A 22,592-nucleotide genomic window follows, 5' to 3' on the forward strand; every position below is an offset into this window, starting at 1 on the left:
TAATCCGTGAACTTAGTTTTTCTTTTCCCTCTTTTTGCTAGTCTCTTGAGGGCTGTATACTATTGGTGTGAAAAGGATTGGTAGACATGGCCATGACCATGATTCAGAACCATAATATATTCATGCCAAATGCATGTACACAATCTAGACTGGATGAAATATTAGAAACTGAAAGCATCTTTCTTAGTGCTAGCAGTCTTTAGCTTTGGTGTGGGCATGCCCATGGTTGCCGTGATACACCACCAAAAGAGGGCAGCTGGTAAACTGTAGTTTTTTCTAATGCTACTTACAGCATGCATAAAATTTCCATCTTGCACCAGCTTAATTTCTTGATTGTTGAAACAAACCCAAACATAGCTTGGTAGAACATTTTTGCCCAGCAATTATTCATTTTGCGTCAGTTCAAATTTCATGATATGGTTTCACTGGGAAGTTGATTATATTAATAATTGGCATAAACATTGACACTCTTGTTTCACCATGTATGAGATACTAATTTATTGAGATGCAATATTTTCAGAAGTTTAAAGGGACAGAGGATTACAATCGGTAGAAACAGAAAGAGAAGGAATTCATATAATCCTCAAAACTTTAGGAAGAAAATTACAGAGATGAAACAAAACCCAAAAGCGAGGAAAGCCTTCGAAGACATAAAAGGCTGATGTAAGAATCGAAGCAGTGGCTCACTTCTCTCGGCACGAAACAAAATTGATGGCACAAATAGTAATCTGATGGCAGAAAAGAGAAGAGAATGGCAACACACAAACTTTACATCAACACCCCTCCAAGCAAGATCACCAAAAGAGATCAAAAGTAAAAGAAGATTTATGATGTCCACCAGTATCTTAAGCTGCATGGGAGAAGAAGATTTGAGTGCTCAGCAATTATCATTAAAAGACACACAAGGAAGTGCCCAGTAGTATAATAGAGCAAACTAAATTTGGCTAGTGGCTGAATGTTGCAGCATCACCAAAGGTAATAAAGATTTCAAGGCATTTCAGAGTCTGTCATGATCAACAACAGTCTTCGAGGAACGAATGTGCTTCAAGCTTTGAAAACTATGCAGGATGTTGTATAAGACTGAATGAACAGAACCTTTCCTCTTTAAAAAGATTCAGTTATTTCTTTTCTTCCAAACTTCCAAGCAAATTATTGTCAATAACTGATCTTTCGCTCTTCTCATCAACTTAGATTTGTTCCTCATCCTCCAATCCATCCACAACTTAAGGAAGATGGTTAGTTTACCTCTCAACTTCATCTGAATTTTAAAAATTGTCCACAAGCTTCGAACAAAAGAGCATTTAAAGAAGAGATGATTACCGGACTCAGAATTTGACCCATACAAAGTACAATGAGAATTGATGTTCCAACCTTTCTTAGCAAGCACCTTCCTCGTATGCAATTTGTTCTTGATGGCAGGCCATAGGAAAACCTTCACTCTTTCCAGTGATAGAGAGTTTCGAAAAATTTTTGCAAAAGGATATTTTAGGCCTCCACGATTAAGAAACTTATAAAATGAATCCATCGAGAACAGACTATCTTGAGTAAGCTTCTGAACCGGAACATTGGCGATACGAGATGGTTGAATCAAGGCATCGATAGAAAGCAACAAAATCAATTGGGACTCCTAAACAGTTGTCTAAGGCCTTCTTACTCCAGCGCACCATCTTAAATTCCTCTAACTCTAGTATGATGAAATTGGCACATTCGATTTCAGAACACATCTGTACAACTCTTTAAAGCAAGAATATAAAGGCATTGAGTTGATCCAAACATCCTTCCAAAAGTGGATCGGATCACCATACCCCATCTTCAAAGCAGCATAAATCCAAAAGGCTAATTTTTTTGTGCATACATCCTTCCAAATAGGAGACAAACCAAACAAACTTTTTCTTAACCTCATATCCAACTTCTTCCTAGAAAAATAGGCTCGCCAAACTTGTCTCCATTAGGGGTTTGGGGTCTCGTATAAGAATTTCCAAGATCATTTAGCAAAGAGCGATTGATTTATATGGACAATATTCTTCACTCCTAAACCACCTTGATCCTTGGATCTACAAACAGTATCCTAGCTTGCTAAATAGTGGAAGCCACTAACATTCTCTATCCCTTTCCATAAGAATGCTCTTCTCATCCTATCTAATCTCCTAACCACCTACATAGGCAATTTAAAGATAGACATGTAATAAGAAGGGAGAGCTATCAAGACTGAGTTAACCAAGATTAGTCTACCTCCCAAAGAGAGCAACCTTCCTTTCTATGTAGCAAGCTTTAAGTTCATCCTTTCAATTAGGGGTAGCCAACATTGCTTTGACAGCTTTCTATGATGTAGGGGAAGGCCTAAATATATAAAAGGAAGAGAGCCTTGTTTACATTTCATCTAGGATGCAAACCGAGCTACTTCATCATTATCTATGCTTAGACAAAGTATTGAGCTCTTGTGGAAATTGATCTTCAACCCCGAAGCACCTTCAAAAGCAAAGAGGATTGCTCCAGCAGCAAGAACACTTTGCTACTCGCCTGTACAAAATAACAAAGTATCATCTACAAACTGTAGTCTCGATAAATCACTAAATTTCTTTTGATGACCTAAGCCCTTAATCAAACCAATGGCACTCACACGCTTGAGGATTCTAGAAAGCACATCCACTGCCAATATAAACAATGCCGGTGATAATGGATCGCCTTGCCTGAGGCTATATTTACTTTTAATCCATCTATTGAGATCACCATTCAAGAAAGGGGTAATAGAATTAGAAGAAAGAAGGCTTTGGATCCACCCTATCCAAATACACAGAAAACCTTTTGCACTGAGGGCCTCAAATAAGAAATCCCAATAAAGACTTATCAAAAGCTTTCTCCAAATTTAATTTGCAAAATAGCCTTTTTATGCCAGACTTTTGGCAAAATGCCAACATTTTGTGGGCACTTAAGAAGCATTCCATAATGCTCCTGCAATACCTAACCTTGCATATTATCATCGAGGATGAGTCTGCCTTTCAGAGAAGACTTTCAGCTGCTATCTTTTACAATACTTACCCCGCAGTCTATTTATTCTGACACCAAAAACTAGCTTACATTACAGTGAAGTAGTTTTGTGGTGTACTCAAAGAGAATACTTTCCATCTTATTTACATAGTAGGTACTAGAATTATATTCTAATATTTTTTTCTATAATATTTAGCCATTTGATCATTGTTGGTGCAGAATTCCACCGACGCCGGAGAAGCTGGAGTTGAGATGTCCGTGGCCGCCGCTGGGACCTGCAAGGAAAGTCTAAATCGGAGTTGGAGGTGCTCCGATAAGACCCTCCGACGCTCAAGTCAGTACTCTGCTTCAATAGAAATGGAGCACTCAAATGAAATTTTGGCAGAGTTTTGAGATAGAGTTTAGAGCTTAGAGAAAAATGTATCTGGGGGTCTCTTTATATAGACGGAGAGCGTAACTGATCGACAGCGACGTCTGTAACCATCTGGTAGTGGGACGTTCGGAGCCACGCGGAGTTTGTTGCAGAGAGTAGTGGCATCAGTGGGCCGTTCAGAACCACGTGGAGTTTGTTATGGAGAGTGGAGTGTAGTAGTGTCTGTTGTCGCAACTTGCCAGAGAGTGGTGGAGCCACGTGGAATCCGTTACAGAGAGTGGAGTGGGGCAGTGGCCATTGTCGTGACTTGCTAGAGAGTTCGGGCCTGACAGCTGAAGCACGGCTGGGACGTCTGATGGAGCAGAATGGCTCTCTGTCTCAGCAATCTAAGAGGAGCTTGGATGTTTTCGAGGTTGCTGATGGGTTAACTGTTGTTGGACGTCGTTGGTTCTGTAAATGGAAGTCATCTGCTGTAGAAGCTCGGACGAGAACTGCCTGTTGGAGAAGTCCGGCAGGAGTTCGATTGCTGGAGAAGTTCGTTTGGAATTCGTATGACGTAGAAGCTTGTCTGAAGAATTGTCTGCTGGAGAGGTCCGATTGCACAAGAAATCCAACTGAAGGTCGATCGATAGAAGAGTTAGGATGGTGCTATGGAGGTTCATCCGCCAGAGGAGTCTCGAGGACACTGGGGAAGGTCGAACGTTGGAGGAGCTCGGGATCCAATCTTGTCGTAGAAGTTCGGACGGAGTTCGGCTCTTGTAGGAGGCTGAAAGGAGGCCGCTTATTGTCAAAGCTCGATCGAAGATCAGTTGTCGTGGAAGCTCGGATGGAGATTTCTTATTGTAGAAGCTCAGAGTAGAGACCCAGCTGGTAGAGCCCGTCCGTTGTAGAAATTTATCTGGGATCCATCCACTGTAGGAGTTCGACTGGAATCTGGCTCTTGTAGGAGCTTGGGTGAAGCCCACCTGCAATAAAAGTTTGGAAGAAATTCGTTTACAGTAGAGGTCTGCTTACAGTAGAGGTTCGGAGTGGACTGCTTGCGGTAGAAGTTCGACTGAAATTTGGAAGGCGGTAGACCACCTTAGAAACTTAGATGGAGTCTGGTCACTGTAGAAGTCCTGCTGCTGAAGAAGCTCGGTCATTGACGAAGTTCGGAGAAAGTTCTTAGTAAAGTTGATCGTGGCTGGGAGAAGTCTGGAAGAGATTCGAAGAATAGTCGACCACCATAGAGAATCGGCTGATAGTGAAGCTCAGAAAGTATTTGGAGCAGCCCGATAGATGAATGGAGGAGCTCATTGTCGGAGAAGTCCAGATGATATTATGGAAGCTCGGACGATCGAGGAAGTTCAGAAAGACGCCACACAAGGTCGAAAGCCGGAAAAGCCCTGGAAGGGTCGGCCTTTTACAAACTTCGACGGGGGTATTTTATACCCAACACCAGTCTCCCTACTTTCGAGTTCGGATTTCGAATAAAGAAAGTATAGAGAAATTTTCACAGCCGAAGTTGCCTCCCTCGATTTTCGTACTCGACTATTTTCAGATATTTTAGCGTTTGGAGTGCTGGTGCTGGAGCCTTCTCAAATCGAGGCGATCCGAAAAGATTTTTTCGAAATTCCCGTCGGAGCGTTGCTTTAGGTACGGTGCAATAATAGTTCTGTCAGTTGCCAGTCATTTTTAGCCACCTGCTATGGTGAGTGGGACACGCGGCGAGAGTAGATCGGTCAGAGGAGATCCGCAATCATTACTGCGTCGGGTCCTGTTGCTTATTTAAACCCGCTCCCCGCCTCCAGGGGTTTCACTTTGCCTGAGAGTCCTGCCGGTGCCCTTCTTCTTCCCCGAGAGTTCCATTCCCCTCGGCCTTAGGCATTCTTTGGGTCGATCCCCATCTTTGCACCTCTGCACCTCTCGGACCAGCCTAGGTTAGTTCCAGAACTCCCCTCTTCTTTTTTTTCTCTTCCCTGCTGTTCCTCTTCTATTTTTCTTCCTTTACATTCCGCCTGTTCAGTTTATACCAAGAGGCTGGGCTAGCGCTCCTCCCCCTGACTGCTTCTGTTTATACCAAGAGGCTTTCCGCGTCGGGCTTCGACTTCCGCTTCCGTCTTTTGTCATCGCTCTCTTCCGCTTTTTAAATATTTCTTTAGTTTCTGTAGCACTGAACTTCTTTAGATTTCTGATAGGGTTTCTTTTCCTCTGTCGCCTAGCCGAAGTCCAGCTAACCCTTTCTTTGTTTAGAAATTTCTATACTTTCAAGCGTCATCCTTCGGCAAAGGACTGGTGGTACTTCTCCCCCCAGTTTGGTAGAAAGGGATTGTTGAAAGGCTCCCCCTCTTCTATCCACAATTGGAAGGAGATGTACTTCTACGTCCGATGGCCGACCTTGGAGCTGGGATTACCACTCTGGGGCTCTCTGAGGGATTCCATCCGTCGGGATTCGAGCCTGGGAAGGGATGACCTCGAAGCCTCCAATAAGCTCGAGGCCTATCTAGCTCCCCTCCTTTCTGACCTTCTGAAGGAACAACTCTTATTCAACGTCGGTCTGAGCCCTCTTAACCCTGCCGGTACCATTATATTTTATTTTATTTTATTTTTTTACTGCTTTTTCTTTCTCTTATTCTATTAATGCATCGTGTCGATCTTGTTTTATTGCAGACATGGACACAGACGTGGCTCAAAGGTTAGCCCAGGGTCTCAAGACCCACAAGAGAAAAGGCGCCGCGACTTCGGAGTCGGTGAAGAGAGCTAGGATAGAAGAGACGAGTTCGGTCGCACCTGCCAAGGTGGTCGTTGCCGTCGATGCCCCCTCTGACGTTGAGCCCGAAGTCCCCCGAGCCTCTTCAAGGAGCCCCCCGGCCGAGGTTCTCGCTCTAGAGGCTCGTCCTAAGGGGGCACCAGGGGCCGAAAGGAGGAGGAGGAAGAAGATCCTGGCCCGCAAGAGCCGTAGCCGCAAAGCTGCCATCGAGGGGGCCGACGGCTCCGAGGAAGATCTGGAGAAAAATCCCTTCAACAATAGGGATTTAATAAAGAGACTGGTCGAAGGGTGCATTCTGTCTGAGGTCGTCCACAGGATCGTCTATGCTGATCCTGAGCAGTGGGTCTGGGACTCTTTGGGATTCTTCCTCGAGGTAGGTCAATTCACTTTTTTCTTCTTCTCGCTTCTTTACTTAGTTTATTCCTTAGCTTTTATATTGACTCCCCGGTCGCTCTTACAGATTGGACACCAGCTCGTCGCCAACGTCGAGGCGATGAAGAATGCCAAGAAAGAGGCAGCCCAGGCGGAGGAAAGTCGCCTGGCCGAGGTCGCCCGTCTCAAGGAGAAGATCGCCGAGGTCGCAAGTCTCCAGGAGGCGCTGCAAAAGGAGGGACAAACCTCGTCCGATCTGAGGGCCACCTTGGAGGAGGAAAAGAAGAAGGCAGAGGTCGAGGTCTCCGAGCTGAAGGCGTAGGTCTCCGAGCTGAAGGCACAGATCCCATCCCTAGTCTCGGAGGTAGGGGCCCGAGCAGTGGAGGAGTTCAAGACCTCCTCCGAGATGGAGGATTTGCAGGTCCAGTTCAGTCAGGATGCTTTCATCAAGGGCTTCGAGCTCTGCCAAGAGAAGGTGGCCAGGAAGTTTTTCGAACTGAACCTCGGCTTCCTGGATGAGGTGTCCGACAATGAAGCCGGACCTTCCGAAGCCGTTGTCGATCTTCCTCCAGTCGGAACCTCTTCGACTGCCGCGGCTGCTGTGACTGACCTTCCGGGGGCACCGAGCCCCTCCACTTCTGTCCCAGAAGTCCGAAATCTCTAATTTTGTATTTTTCCTTCATGGCAATTTTTCTTCATTCTCTTGTACTTAAAAACTATTTAATCAATGAAATCGGATTCTTCTTTACAGAGAGCTCCTTTTTCTTCTTTTCTTTTATTTTCTTGCACTGATTTGTGTTGTGACACTCTTGTTTCCCAACAACAGTGCCCTGCCAAAGCTCTTCCCCTGCCGCAGGGGATTCCTTTAAAGTCCATGATCCGGGATCTCAAAAGGAAAGTTCATTACTTGACGAAGAAATCAAAGAAGCTGGATGACAAACTTCACCGACTGAGGAAGAGCCATTCGAAAGTCACTGCGGAGGCTACTCGCTTTCAGGACCTTCACAGAAAAGGTCTCATGGACTACACCCGGAGGAAGGCTGACTTCGTGACGGAGCTTGAGGAACTACAAAAATATGTCAGCGATCGATCTTGGACTCAGGCTTCCAAGATCAGCTCCCTTGAAGTCGAGCTGGCGGCTGCACGGGAGAAGATCAACCAGTTGGAAGGGAGCTCATCCTGGCTCACAACCCAGGCCGACCACGATCGAGACTGGTCTAAGAAGTTCTCTGACCTTCAGAAGCAGCTGCAGGACGTCGAGGTGAACTACAACGCCAACCGAGTCAGCTGGTGCAGGCAAGTAGAGGACTATCGAAGGAAGCTCAAGACGACGACCGATGAAGTAGCCTGCCTTCAGAGATAGTTGTTTGAGAGAGTCCAGTCCACCTCTGCACAAGGTTCCGACGAGCTCTGCTCCTTGAGGGGGACCATGGAAGAACTGTCTGTGGCCCTTGGGCAGGAGAAGGCCGAACTGCAGCGACTGAAGATTCAACTGGCCTACGAGCAGCAGTCGGTCAAAGATGTCGAGATGGAGTCTGAAGTTTTAAGGAAGAGGCTTCGGGAGTCAGAGGGCGAGAGCCGGTGGTTCCACCAGATATATCGGAAGATGCTGTTAAGAAAGAAAGAACTGGAAGAAGAAGTCGAAAACTTAAAGCAATCTTCGATGATGGCTGGAACCGAGAGTTCGAAGTCTGAAGAAGTCGAGCTTCCTTAGAGCTTCTTTATCTTTTATTTTATGTATTTTTTTTTTTCTTGTCATTTTTTATTTTTGGCTTTCAAAGGCTTTGTAATGTACACTTCACTAATGAAATGAAAAGAAAATTTTCTATTACCTTATCCATTCTTGCATTAGTTGTCATTTATCGAGCTTCTTTCATCTTTTGTCTTGTTCGATGTCGACGTTGTTTGAAGGTTTTAGATCATCACCGTGTTGATTTGCCTTTTTTGTTCATGACCGTAGGTCTTTTCGAGGCCATTTGAGTTTGACGCTTCCTCCTGGTGCTCGAGCTTGGGGGTCCGAACTTCTCGTTTCCTTGAGGAAGTCAATTTTTCCTCGGCCTGTGTTGAGCTCCCTCTTAGAGACTGAGGGATTTTGATAAGAGTCTCCTTCCTCATTGAGACGAGGTCCCTCGTATCTTTGATGTAATTTATTTTTTCCTTATCACTAGTATAGTTCGTCGTTTTCCCTTTTTATCTCTCTTTTTCTTTTTATTTGGGCGAGGGTTTTCCCTCTGCTCTTAGCGGGGTTGTGGGGATGTAGAGGAGCCGTTGAGGAGATTTTTCTCCTCATCTGGTCTTGAATGACCAGATCTTTATTTGTGTCAGGGTGAGGTTCTCCTCCTGTCCCCGACAGAGTTAATTTCAGCTCATGCTAGGATGAGGTTCTCCTCCTATTCCTAACAAGGCTGTGGGGGTACATAAGGGCCGTTGCAAGGGCCTCTCTCTCCATTCGATCTCTAAATAATCGGGCCTTCGATTTTGCTCATGTTAGGACGAGGTTCTCCTCCTGTTCCTAACAAGGCTGCAGGGGCACATAAGGGCCGTTGCAAGGGCCTCTCCCCCCATCTGATTTTTAAGTAACCGAGCCTTCGACTTTGCTCATATTAGGATGAGGTTCTCCTCCTGTTCCTAACATGACCGTGGGGGCACATAAGGGCCGTTGCAAGGGCCTCTCCTCCCATCCGATCTTTAAGTAACCGGACCTTCGACTTTGCTCATGTTAGGACGAGGTTCTCCTCCTGTTCTTAACATGACTGTGGGGGCACATAAGGGCCGTTGCAAGGGCCTCTCCCTTCATCCGATCTTTAAGTAACGGGGCCTTCGACTTTGCTCATGTTAGGACGAGGTTCTCCTCCTGTTCCTAATATGGCTGTGGAGGCACATAAGGGCCGTTGTAAGAATCTCTCCCCCCATCCGGTCTTTAAATAATCGGGCCTTCGATTTTGCTCATGTTAGGATGAGATTCTCCTCTTGTTCCTAACATGGCCGTGTTTCGATTGTTGGAAGGAGCTACTCCCTGTCGTTATGAGCTCATGTCAAAAGAAAAGATATGCAAATATGAAAGAAACTTTTATTTAAGGTAAAGTTATTGGTAATACATTCGTAGATTTTTTGAATCCCATAGCCGCGGAAGGTTTGCTCCCCGTCGGGATCCTCCAGAAATGGAGTTGATAATCCCAATTGGAGGCCGATCTTCAGGCTGCTCCTCCCTCTTTGGTGGCTCCAATTTTGACAGGGCCCTCGATCGATCTTCCCTACCTTCAGATGGCGTCGAATGAATCTGTCGAGCCGACCTCGTCTAATGAGCTCCTCGATCTCGTCTCGGAGCTGAATGTACTCCTCTGTGTCGTGGTCGTGATCACGATGATAGAGGCAAAACTTGTTAGGATTGCGCTTCCCGGGGTGTATGCGCATCCTTTCCGGCCTCGGCAGCTGCTCCCTGACCTCCATCAGCACTTGGATTTTTGATGCGTTGAGAGGGACGTAGCTGTGGAATCTTCCTGGGGGAGAGCCCCGTCGAACTCTGCAGTCCAGGCTTTTTTGCCTACCAGCCCGGGGAGGAGTCTGGACATGCTTGTATCCGGAGGGAGTTCGAGAATGTGGCCAAACTTCACTCGGCCCTTTTTCAACTGCGGGCTTGCTGGAGTTTTCCGCCTGTCGCTCCTTCACGGCCTCCTCATCCTTCATCTTGAAGGCTTCTTCTGCTCAGGCGTATCCTTCAGCCAGAGCCAGCAAATCAGTGAAGTCCCTGGGATACTTCTTTTTCAGAAAAAATAGAAGATCATTCTTTTGAAGACCATCCTTCAAGGCGGCCATCGCAACCGATTGGTCCAAGTTTCAGATTTCCAATGCGGTGACGTTAAAATGGTTGACGTAAGCTCGGATGGATTCTCCCTCCTTTTGCTTGATGTTGATGAGGGACTCCGAACCTCTCCGGAGATGCTGGCTGCTGACGAAATGAGCAACGAACTGGTGGCTCATCTGATCAAAGGAGAAGATAGTACCTGGTAGCCTCGGCACAGGATGACGTCTGGCGCACCATTGAGCAGCATCATTGTCCGGAAGGCCTCCAAGTGGTCAACCGAATCCGAGGTCCCATCGTAGCTCTCGAATTGGGGGAGCTTGAAATTCAGCGGGATTGGTTCCTACATGATCATTTGAGACAAAGGAGGGTAAGTGCAAATGTCCTCACTGTAAGCAGTGGGAGCATGACGGAGCTCTTCGATCTGCTGGTTCATCTCCCAAAATCTTTGATCCAGGAGGTCCTCTCGACTGTGAGTCTCGAGGGTCTTCTGGTAGAATGGAGGTAAGGACTCTCCGGGGGTGGAATCGTGATCGGATGGTGGGCTCTCCACCTTCTGCTTCCCCTTTCCGGGAAAGACAGGGTGACTTGCCCAAGTGGCCCGCACAGTTATCAGATTCTGAAACTCCGGCGATGCTCTTTCCAGCCACACTGATGCCTGTGGCTGTTGCGGCTGTTGCTGCATGGCCTGCACTACTTCGGTGAGGCCCCTGACCTGCTGAACCAGCAAGTCAAACTGCATCATGCCGACTGCCGTTGTCGGAGGAGGAGGAGCCTGGAAAACTGGAGATGAGGTCGGAGCTTGCGGAGCTCACTGAGATCTGGTCGCGGAGGTCGTGGATCGTCTGGTGGATGCCTTTCGGAGAGGCATCAGGTGGAGATTTGGCAGGAGAAGGAGAAGAAAATGTTGGAGAAGATGACCGGAGACAGTCCCGTTGAGCACTCCTTTAAGAACAAGGGTACTGCGAAGACACAGCCGCCCCTTCCTCTAGTGCCAATTCTGTTGGTGCAGAATTCCATCGATGTCAGAGAAGCTGGAGTTGAGATGACCATGGCCGCCACTGGGACCTGCAAGGGAAGTCTAAACCGGAGTTGGGGGTGCTCCGACAAGATCCTCCGACGCTCAAGTCAATACTCTACTTCAATAGAAATGGAGCACTCAAATGAAATTTTGGCAGAGTTTCAAGATAGAGTTTAGAGCTTAGAAAAAAATATATCTGGGGTCTCTTTATACAGACGGAGAACATAACTGATCGACAGTGATATCTGTAACCGCCTGATAGTGGGCCATTCGGAGCCACGTGGAGTTTGTTGCGGAGAGTAGTGGCGTCAGTGGGCCGTTCAGAGCCATGTGGAGTTTGTTATGGAGAGTGGAGTCGTGTCCATTGTCGCGACTTGTCAGAGAGTGGTGGAGCCACGTGGAATCCGTTACAGAGAGTGGAGTGGGGTAGTGGCCATTGTCGTGACTTGCCAGAGAGTTCGGGCCTGACGGCTGAAGCTCGGTTGGGACGTCTGATGGAGCGGAATGGCTCTCTGTCTCAGCAATCTGAGAGGAGCTTGGATATTTTCGAGGTTGCTGATGGGTTAACTGTTCTTGGATGCTGTTGGTGCTGCAAATGGAAGTCATCTGCTGTAGAAGCTCGGACGAGAACTGCCTGTTGGAGAAGTCCGACAGGAGTCCGACTGCTGGAGAAGTTCGTCTGGAATTTGTATGACGTAGAAGCTTGTCTGAAGAATTGTCTGCTGGAGAGGTCCGATTGCACAAGGAATCCGACTGAAGGTCGGTCGATAGAAGAGTTAGGATGGCACTGTGGAAGTTCATCCATCGGAGGAGTCTCGAGGACACTGGGGAAGGTCGAACGTTAGAGGAGCCCAGGATCCAATCCTATCGTAGAAGTTTGGACAGAGTCCGACTCTTGTAGGAGGCTGAAAGGAGGCCGTTTATTGTCAAAGCTCGATCGAAGATCAGCTTTCGTAGAAGCTCGGATGGAGATTTCTTATTATAGAAGCTCGGAGTAGAGACCCAGCTGGTGGAGCCCATCCGTTGTAGAAATTTATCTGGGATCCATCCACTGTAAAAGTTCGGCTGGAATCTGGCTCTTGTAGGAGCTCGGGTGAAGCCCACCTGCAATAAAAGTTCGGAAGAAATTCATTTACAGTAGAGGTCCGCTTGCAGTAGAGATTCGGAGTGGACTACTTACGGTAGAAGTTCGGCTGAAATTTGGAAGGCGGTCGACCACCTTAGAAGCTTGGATGGGGTCTGGTCACTGTAGAAGTCCTGCTGCTGAAGAAGCTTGATCATTGACGAAGTTCAAAGGAGGTTCGGAGTAAAGTCGATCGTGGCTGGGAGAAGTCTGGAAGAGATTCAGAGAATAATCGACCACCGTAGAGAATCAGCTGATAGTGAAGCTCAAAAAGTGTTTGGAGTAGCCCGATAGATGAATGGAGGAGCTCAATGTCAGAGAAGTCCGGATGGTATTATGGAAGCTTGGACGGTCGAGGGAGTTCAGAAAGATGCCACACAAGGTCTGAAGCCGGAAAAGCCCTAGAAGGGTCGGCCTTTTACAAACTTCGGCTGGAGGTATTTTATACCCAACACCAGTCCCCCTACTTTCGAGTTCAGATTCCTAATGAAAGAAGTACAGAGAAATTTTCACAGTCAAAGTTGCCTCCCTCGATTTTCGTACTCGATTGTTTCTAGATATTTTGGCGTTTGGCGCGCTGGTGCTGGAGCCTTTTCAAATCGAGACGATCTGAAAAGATTTTTTCAAAATTTTTGCCAGAGCGTTGCTCTAGGTACAGCGCAATAATGATTCTGTCAGTTGCCAGCCACTTTTAGCCACCTGCTATGGTGAGTGGGATGTGCGGCAAGTGTAGATCGGTCAGAGGAGATCTGCAATCATTGCTGCGTCAGGCGCTGTTGCCTATTTAAATCCGCTCCCCTCCTCCAGGAGTTTCACTTTGCCTGAGAGTCCTGTCGGTGCCCTTCTTCTTCCCTGAGAGTTCCATCCCCCTCGGCCTTAGGCGTTCTTCAGGTCGATCCCCATCTTTGCACCTCTGCACCTCTCGGACCAGCCTAGGTTAGTTCCAGAACTCCCCACTTCTTTTTTTTTTCTCTTCCCTGCTGTTCCTCTTTCATTTTTCTTCCTTTAATTCCGCCTATTCAGTTTTCTGCGAGCACCCCATCTCTTATTTTTCTCAATTTTTTCAGAATTTTTAGGATTTTTATTTGATTCAAAATATCCTCCAACACTTCCTCCTCTAGCAGTTCTAGGAGTTCTTTCGTTCCAGTCCTACAAAATCCTAGCTCTGTAGAAGAACCTCATCTGATCTTTGTACCAGACACCATCCCCAGCTCTCTGACTCTGGAGGAACTCTCACTGATTAGGATTCAGTACGGGGTTCCTCCGGAGTATGAGCTGGAGCTTCTCGGGCCAACTGGCTGGGCTAGCGCTCCTCCCCTGGCTGCTTCTGTTTATACCAAGAGGCTTTCCGCGCCAGACTTCGACTTTTGCTTCTGCCTTTTGTCATCTCTCTCTTCCATTTTTTAAACATTTCTTTAGTTTCTGTAGCGCCGAACTCCTTTAGATTTCTGATAGGATTTCTTTCTCTCTATCGCTTAGCCGAAGTCCAGCCAATCCTTTCTTTGTTTAGGAATTTCTATACTTTCAAGCGTCATCCTTCGATAAAGATTGATGGTACTTCTCCCCCCAGTTCGGTAGAAAGGGGTTGTTGAAAGGCGCCCCCTCTTCTATCCACAACTGGAAGGAGAGGTACTTCTACGTCCGATGTCCGACCTTGGAGCTGGGATTACCCCCTTGGGGCTCTCTGAGGGATTCCGTCCGCCGGACTTCTAGCCTGGGAAGGGACGACCTCGAAGCCTCCAATAAGCTCGAGGCCTATCCAGCTCTCCTCCTTTCTGACCTTCTGAAGGAACAACTCTTATTCAACATCGGCCTAAACCCTCTTAACCCTGCCGGTACCATTATATTATATTATATTTTTTTTTACTGCTTTCTCTTTCTCTTATTCTATTTCTGCACCGTGTCGATCTTCTTTTATTGCAGACATGGACACAGGTGTGGCTCGGAGGTTAGCCCAGGATCTCAAGACCCACAAGAGAAAAGGCGCTGCGACTTCGGGGTCGGCGAAGAGAGCTAGGATAAAAGAGATGAGCTCGATCACGTCTGCCCAGGTGGCTGTTGCCGTCGATGCCCCCTCTGATGTCGAGCCTGAAGTCCCCCGAGCCTCTTCAAGGAGCCCCCCGGTCGAGGTTCCCGCACCAGAGGCTCGTTCCGAGGGGGCACCAGGGGCCGAAAGGAGGAGGAGGAAGAAGACCCTGGCCCGCAAGAGCCGCAGCTGCAAAGCTGCCATCGAGGGGGCCGACGGCTCTGAGGAAGATCTGGAGGAAAATCCTTTCAAAAATAGAAATTTAATAAAGAAGCTGGTCGAAGGGTGTATTCTGCCCGAGGTCGTCCACAGGATCGTCTATGCTGATCCTGAGCAGCGGGTCTAGGACTCTCTGGGATCCTTCTTTGAGGTAGGCCAATTCACTTTTTTTTTCTTCTCGCTTCTTTACTTAGTTTATTTCTTAGCTTTTATATTGACTCTCCAGCCGCTCTTGCAGATTGGACACCAGCTCGTCGCCAACGTCGAGGTGATGAAGAACGCCAAGAAGGAGGCAGCCCAGGCGGAGGAAAGTCGCTTGGCCGAGGTCGTCCGTCTCAAGGAGAAGATCGCCGAGGTCGTAAGTCTCCAGGAGGCACTGCAGAAGGAGAGATAAACCTCGTCCGATTTGAGAGCCGCCTTGGAGGAGGAAAGGAAGAAGGCAGAAGCCGAGGTCTCTGAGCTGAAGGCACAAGTCTCTGAGCTGAAGGCGCAGATCCCATCCCTAATCTCGGAGGCTGGGGCCCGAGCAGTGGAGGAGTTCAAGACCTCCTCCGAGATGGAGGATCTGTAGGTCCAGTTCGGCCAGGACGCCTTCATCAAGGGCTTCGAGCTCTGCCAAGAGAAGGTGGCCGGAAAGTATCCCGAACTGGATCTTGACTTCCTGGATGAGGTGTCCGACGATGAAGCCGGACCTTCCGAAGCCTCTACCGGTCTTCCTCCAGTCGAAACCTCTTCAACTACTGCGGCTGCTGCGACCGACCTTCCGAGGGCGCCGAGCCCCTCCACTTCTGTCCCAGAGGTCCGAAACCTCTAATTTTGTATTTTTTCTTCGTGGTGATTTTTCTTCGTTCTCTTGTACTTAAAAACTATTTAATCAATGAAATCGAATTCTTCTTTAAAGAGAGCTCCTTTTTCTCCTTTTTTTTTTATTTTCTTGCACTGATTTGTGTTGTGACACTCTTGTTTTTCAACAATAGTGTCCTGCCAAAGCTCTTCCCCTGCCGCAGGGGATCCCTTTGAAGTCCATGATCCGGGATCTCAAAAGAAAAGTTCGTCACTTGACGAAGAAATCAAAGAAGCTGGATGACGAACTTCACCGGCTAAGGAAGAGCCATTCGAAAGTCACTGCGGAGGCTACTCACTTTCAGGACCTCCACAGAAAGGGTCTCATGGACTACACCCAGAAAAAGGCTGACTTCATGACGGAGCTTGAGGAACTCCAAAAATGTGCCAGCTACCGATCTTGGACTCAGGCTTCCAAGATCAGCTCCCTTGAAGTCGAGCTGATGGCCGCACGGGAGAAGATCGGCCAGTTGAAAGGGAGCTCGTCCTGGTTCACAACTCAGGCCAACCGCAACCGAGACTGATCGAAGAAGTTCTCCGACCTTCAGAAGTAGCTGCAGGACGCCGAGGCGAACTACAACGCCTACTGAGTCGGCTGGTGCGGACAAGTAGAGGACTATCGAAGGAAGCTCAAGATGACGACCGATGAAGTAGCCTGCCTTCAGAGGCAGTTGTCTGAGAGAGTCCAGTCCGCCTCTGCACAAAGTTCCGATGAGCTCCTCTCCTTGAGGGGGACTATGGAAGAACTGTCTATGGCCCTTGGGCAGGAGAAGGCCGAACTGCAGCGGCTGAAGATTCAACTGGCCTACGAGCAGTAGTTGGTCAAGGATGCCGAGGCGGAGTCTGAAGTTCTGAGGAAGAGGCTTCGGGAGTCAGAGGGCGAGAGCCAGCGGTTCCACCAGATGTATCGGGAGATACTGTTAAGAAAGAAAGAACTGAAAGAAGAAGTCAAAAACTTAAAGCAATCCTTGATGTTGATGAGGGACTCCGAATCTCTCCGGAGATACCGGCTGTTGACGAAATGAGCAACGAATTGGTGGCTCATCTGATCAAAGGAGAAAATAGTACCCGACTTCAATGTCGAGTATCAATTTCTTGCTGCTCCCTTCATGGTAGACAGGAAAGCTCGGCACAGGATGGCGTATGGCATGCCATGGAGCAACATTATTGTCCGAAAGGTCTTCAGATGGTCAATCGGATCTGAGGTCCCGTCGTAGCTCTTGAATTGGGAGAGCTTGAAATTCGGCGAGATTGGTTCCTGCATGATCATTTGAGAGAAAGGAGGGTCAGTGCAGATGTCCTCACCGTAAGCAGTGGAAGCATGATGGAGCTCTTCGATCCACCGATTCATCTCCCAGAATCTTTGATCCAGGAGGTCCTCTCGACTGCGAGTCTTGAGGGTCTTCTGGTGGAACGGAGGTAAGGACTCTCCGGGGGTGGAATCGTGATCGGATGGTGGGCTCTCCACCTTCTGCTTCCTCTTTTCGGGGAAGACAGGGCGACTTGCCCAAGTGGCCCGCCCAGTCGTCGGATTCTGAAACTCCGGTGATGCTCTTTCCAGCCGCACTGATGCCTGCGGCTGCTGCTGCATGGCCTGCACTGCTTCGGTGAGGCCCCTGACTTGCTGAACCAGCAAGTCAAACTGCTTCATGCCGACTGCCGTTGTCGGAGGAGTAAGAGCCTGAAAAACTGAAGACGAGGCCAGAGCTTGCGGAGCTCGCTGAGATCTGACCGTGGAGGCTGTGGATCGCCTGATGGATGCCTTTCGGAGAGGCATCAGGTGGAGATCTGACAGGAGAAGGAGAAAAAAAATATCGAAGAAGATGATCGGAGACAGTCCCGTTGAGCACTCCTTTAAAAATAAGGGTACTGTGAAGACATAGCCGCCCCTTCCTCTAACGCCAATTCTGTTGGTGCAGAATTTTGCCGATGCTGGAGAAGCTAGAGTTGAGATGATCGTGGTCACCGTTGGGACCTGCATGGAAAGTCTAAATCGGAGTTGGGGGTGCTTCGATAAGACCCTCCGATGCTCAAATCAGTACTCTGCTTCAACAGAAATGGAGCACTCAAATGAAATTTTGGCAGAATTTCAAGATAGGATTTAGAGCTTAGAGAAAAACATATCTGGAGGTCTCTTTATATAGACGGAGAGCGTAACTGATCGACAGCGACGTCTATAACTGATTTATGTCACAAATTGACATAAAAAGTATCAATTAATATCTAAATTATCTAACTTTATTAAGAAATTGATACTTGTTATTATATTTTGCAGAAGAAGAGATCATCAATAGAAAGAACAAGGAAAGAGGATTCCAACGGCGCAAATTTTATGCAAAACGGAGTTAAATTGACCCAGGAATTGAAGAATGAAGAAAGAAGACTCAATTGGGTCAAACCCGAGTCAAATCAGATCAAAATTGGTCAAAAATCAACTGATTTGGTGATCTGGTTAGCCGCCTGATCCACAACAACAGGCGCATGGACCATGGACCCATCGGCGCACCATAAATCCCCTAAAATCTCTTAGTCCCACATCGGAAGTTTTGAAAACCTTATAACCCCCAAATGCCTATAAAAAGCCCCCAAAGGCCCTTGTTTTATGTATTCTTCCTTCTGATCAAGCTTGTAACCCTAGATAGTGGGGTTTTTTAGCTCTCTTTTCAAGCCTCGAGCTTTGAGGTTTTTGTAATAAATTTTTTTTTATATATAAAATCTTATTTTTATGCAATTTCATCTCTTTACATTATGCAATTTATTTTTCTTGCAATTAGGATAGTTTAATTTATGCAGTTTAAATTTTATGCAATTAGGTTAGTTTAAATTATGCAGTTTAAATTTATTAGGATAGTTTAATTTATGAAATTAGGGTAGTTTATTTTTCTGTATTTAAATTTTGCAAGTAGATTTAGATCATGTCTAGCTAAGCATCCCTTCTAGGGTTTGCGATGAAGCTAGATCATGAGTAGAGATTTTACATAGGGTTCTTTCTTTTTCTTAGGGTTTCTTTTCTTCCTCTTTTGCCAAGAATTTTTGATGAACTACAGTTGGGTCAGAGTCCCTTCATAGTTCATGCTTGATTCAGTGCATAGGAGGAGAAAACCCTAAGGGATCCTAGCTACTACTCCCCTGTAAAGAATCTTGATGGGTTATCGTTGGGCCTTAGTCCCTTCATAATCTATGCTTGGGAAAGACAAGAGGAGTAGTCGTTAGGATCAATAAGAAAAATTCTAGGTAGAATTCCCTAATCTAGATCTAGTGGATTCAAAAACCCTAGATCCTTAGTCTTATTGTCTTTAGCAAACAACTTTCGACTTTCGATTTTTGTTAAAGCTCGCTTGAGCATAGATTTGAAAATCATTTTTAAAACCAAGTCTCTGTGGGATCGACCCGTACTCGCTGGTCGTGCTACTCTGCACACCGTGCGCTTGCGGTTTTATTTACAAATTTTAAGATTTGCACATCAAGTTTTTGGCGCCGTTGCCGGGGATTTGGCGTTTTAAATTATTTTCAAATATTTGTTCTTCGTGCGTTATAACTCTCTTTTTTTTTTTCTTTAGGTTTCTATATTTAGTTGGTGATTGCTGGAAAACTCAGGTACGCTTCTAATTTCTCTTTTATTATTTTTAGTTAATTACTTTTGCTTTTAGACCTAATCATTTGAATTTACTTAATCACAAAAAAAAAAATATAAAACAAAACAAAAGACATTTCATAATCGTGAAGTAAAATATCAAAATAAAAAAAAAATTCTAAATTAAAATCTTTTACATTCTTGGTCATCTTGTTTATTTGTATTTGCATTTTCATAATTAATCTAAGGGCATCAACCCATTAACAAGATAAGGTGGGGATTTCATTACCCTTCCTTAGCCCAAAAATCATCTCCATCATATTGCATTACCTAGACTTTTAATCTTAAAATCAATTAGACGTCAACCTTAAGGAATTCGAGCTCAATAGGACAAGGAACCCTAAGAGTTCTACCAAGTTTGAGTTGTTTGATTAGTTGGTGTCTAGGCAAGTCCCTGAGGGTGGTTTGTTAAATTGGTTCAGTTGCTGGCCTGGCCAACTCGTTTGGTGTCTAGAAAGGCAACGATGAGTGAACCTCCCACCTCTTATATTTACCTGGCTAACTAGTTGATCAATCTCCACTTGGAAGGTTTGAAGGGTCATCTTGGAACAGTTAGGAGCTGTCTAGATTTAGGTTAACCCTAGGATAGATTGAGTTTAATTTATTGATTCACTTGTTTGAAAAAAAAAAAATTTAAAATTTAAATTAATTTGGTTACTTTTCTTTAGATTTAGGACTCCTTAGGATCTTCTCTTTAGAACTTTTTCTCTTTTCTTTCTTTTCCTTATACATAAAAATTTTATTAAAAAAAAAAAAAATTGTATAAACATCGAGAACCGTACACTTCGTGTGTGGAGAAAAGTGTCGGGTCGTCTAGTTAGAATTGAGTCAATTCCTGTTGTTCCAATGGCTGAACCAATCCAACCCATGACCCTTAAGGATTTGTGTTATCCAGTTGGCTCCATCCAACCATCTTGTATCAGGTTGCCACAACCCACAGCTAACAATTTTGAAATCAAACCTCAAATCATAAATATGCTTCCAAAATTCACAGGATTAGAGGATGCTTATATATTTATTAGAGAATTTGAGGAGGTATGTGCAACCATGAAACTGCAATTAACAGAGATGAGGTCAAACTTAGATTAATCAACTTTGCCCTTAAGGACAATGCTAAGAAGTGGCTTTATAGTCTGCCAAACTATTCTGTCCCTACCTGGGAGGGCTTTGTGAGAACATTTTTAAAAAAGTATTTTCCCCATCATAAAACAGCTAGGATTAGGAATGAAATAAATCAATTTTACCAACTAGCTGGTGAATCATTTTGGAAGTACTTTGATCGTTTCAAGAATCTTTTAACCCAATGCCCACACCATGGAATAGAAACTTGGAGACTATGCCAGATCATCTATGAGGGGTTAGATTCAAACTCAAGAACCATGCTAGAGTCCATGTGCCAAGGCCAATTTATGGACAAAGAAACTACTGAAGCTTGGCAATTCTTAGAAGACCTAGCCGAGAAAAATTTACAGTGGGAAACAACTAGGGAACCTGATAAAGCTACACCTTCAAGAGGAGGAATGCATCAAATTCAACCAACCCTAGCATCAGAGGCCAAGATTGCAACCTTAACACGTATATTGGAAGCCTTAGAATTACAGAGACCAGCCAATGTAAATCAAATATCTGCACCCATGTGTAAAGGGTGCAATGCACCAGACCATGTCTTAGAAGAATGTTCCTACTCGAATGAGTGTGCACAGGTGAATGCCACCTATCAAGGACCATTGAACAATCCTTATGCACCCACATATAACCCAGGTTGGAGGAATCACCCGAATTTCTCATGGTCCCAGAATCCTAATGTAGGTAATCCAAATTTCAATCAGCAAAATCTAAGGTCCAACCCAGTGATGAACAACCCGCCAGGCTTCCATGATAATGACAAAAAAATTACCTCTTTAGAGAAAAGCCTAGAAGCCATGATGAAAATGCATACCAGCTTTATGCAAACTACGGGTCAACTCATAAATAATAACACCCAAGCTATAGCCCGTCTGGAAATGCAAGTAAGTCAGCTGGCTTCGACCATTAGTGAACGAGAACATGGTAGGTTACCTAGCCAACATGAGCCAAATCCTAGGAACCAAAATGGTCCACGACCCCAACAAGAAAACCAAGTTAATGGTATAAATGCCATTCATACCTTAAGATCAGGAAAACAAATAGACAATAAGGTAGTTGCACTTGATGATATAGATGACTCATCTGTCGAGTCACCTTCTAAAACTACTACCTTTCAACCTCAAGCACCAGAAACTGAAAATTCACCTAGTCCAGTACTTAAAAGTCCTAGAGCTCCTTTTCCAAACAGACTGAAATCCAATAAATCTGAACATTTAGACAAAATTTTAGAGGTATTTAAACAAGTCCAAGTTAATATTCCTCTTTTAGATATAATCCATCAGGTTCCAACTTATGCCAAATTTTTAAAAGATCTTTGCACTAGAAAAAGGACCACTAATGTACCAAAGAAAGCATTTTTGGCTGCAAGTGTCAGTTCATACCTATCTAGCCATGTGCCAATTAAATATAAGGACCCTGGAGCTCCAACAATTTCTTGTGTTATTGGAGAAACCAATATAAAAAAGGCCTTGCTAGATCTAGGAGCTAGTGTGAATATCCTTCCATATTCGGTGTATGAACAACTAGGATTAGAAAAACTTCAACCTACTGGGATCACATTACAGTTAGCCGATAGATCTCTCAGGATCCCTAAGGGAATGGTCGAGGATGTTCTGATAAAGGTTGAAAATTTTATTTTCCCTATAGATTTTATTGTTTTAGAGACTGAGCCAGTTGCGAATCCTAAAGGACATATACCTGTCATTTTAGGAAGACCATTCTTAGCTACGGCCAATGCTGAAATCAATTGTCGAAATGGTCTAATGAAGTTATCCTTTGGGAATATGACCATTGAGCTTAATGTTTTTAACTTAAAACAGGAATCCTCTTCTCATGCTGATGTCAATGTAGTCCAAGATGGTATTTATGAATCCATTGACATTAGTGATGATGAAGTCGACCTAGAGTCTAACCCCTGGTTAATCCATGAGTCTGAGGATGTCAATGAAATACTTAAAGAAAATCAGATTAATCAGGAATCAACACTTCCTACTGAACCAATCATTGAGATGGTGAAACCATCACCTAAACCATCGATAGAGGAAGCACCCATTTTAGAACTGAAACCCCTCCCAGAACATCTCAAGTATGCATATCTAGGACCCAAAGAAACTTTGCCTGTAATTATTGCATCAGACCTAGATCCCAAGCAAGAGGAGGAGTTAGTGTCAGTTCTAAAGCAAATCAGGAAGCAATAGGTTGGACCATAGCAGATATCAAGGAATAAGCCCTTCTATAGTTCAACATAGAATATACTTAGAGGAAGAAGCTAAACCAATAAGAGAAGCCCAAAGAAGGCTTAATCCAGTTATGAAGG

At 45.4% G+C, this 22,592-nt stretch overlaps 1 long non-coding RNA gene and 1 other non-coding gene across 2 annotated transcripts in view; one reads left to right on the top strand and one right to left on the bottom strand.

The window, feature by feature from the left end:
* LOC140854049 (uncharacterized) overlaps positions 1 to 592 on the top strand; it is a 38,006-nt gene extending 37,414 nt beyond the window's left edge. Inside the window, exon 2 of the long non-coding RNA XR_012137184.1 lies at positions 521 to 592. This is a non-coding gene — a long non-coding RNA (uncharacterized lncRNA). The remainder of the gene's footprint in view (positions 1 to 520) is intronic.
* Positions 593 to 20,364: 19,772 nt separating this feature from the next.
* Positions 20,365 to 20,471, bottom strand: LOC140854939 (small nucleolar RNA R71). Its single transcript, XR_012138033.1, has one exon. It is a non-coding gene; the product is annotated as a small nucleolar RNA R71 (small nucleolar RNA).
* Positions 20,472 to 22,592: the final 2,121 nt, after the last annotated feature.

Source organism: Elaeis guineensis, chromosome 1 (genome assembly GCF_000442705.2).
Source record: "Elaeis guineensis isolate ETL-2024a chromosome 1, EG11, whole genome shotgun sequence".
NCBI classification, from domain to species: domain Eukaryota; kingdom Viridiplantae; phylum Streptophyta; class Magnoliopsida; order Arecales; family Arecaceae; genus Elaeis; species Elaeis guineensis.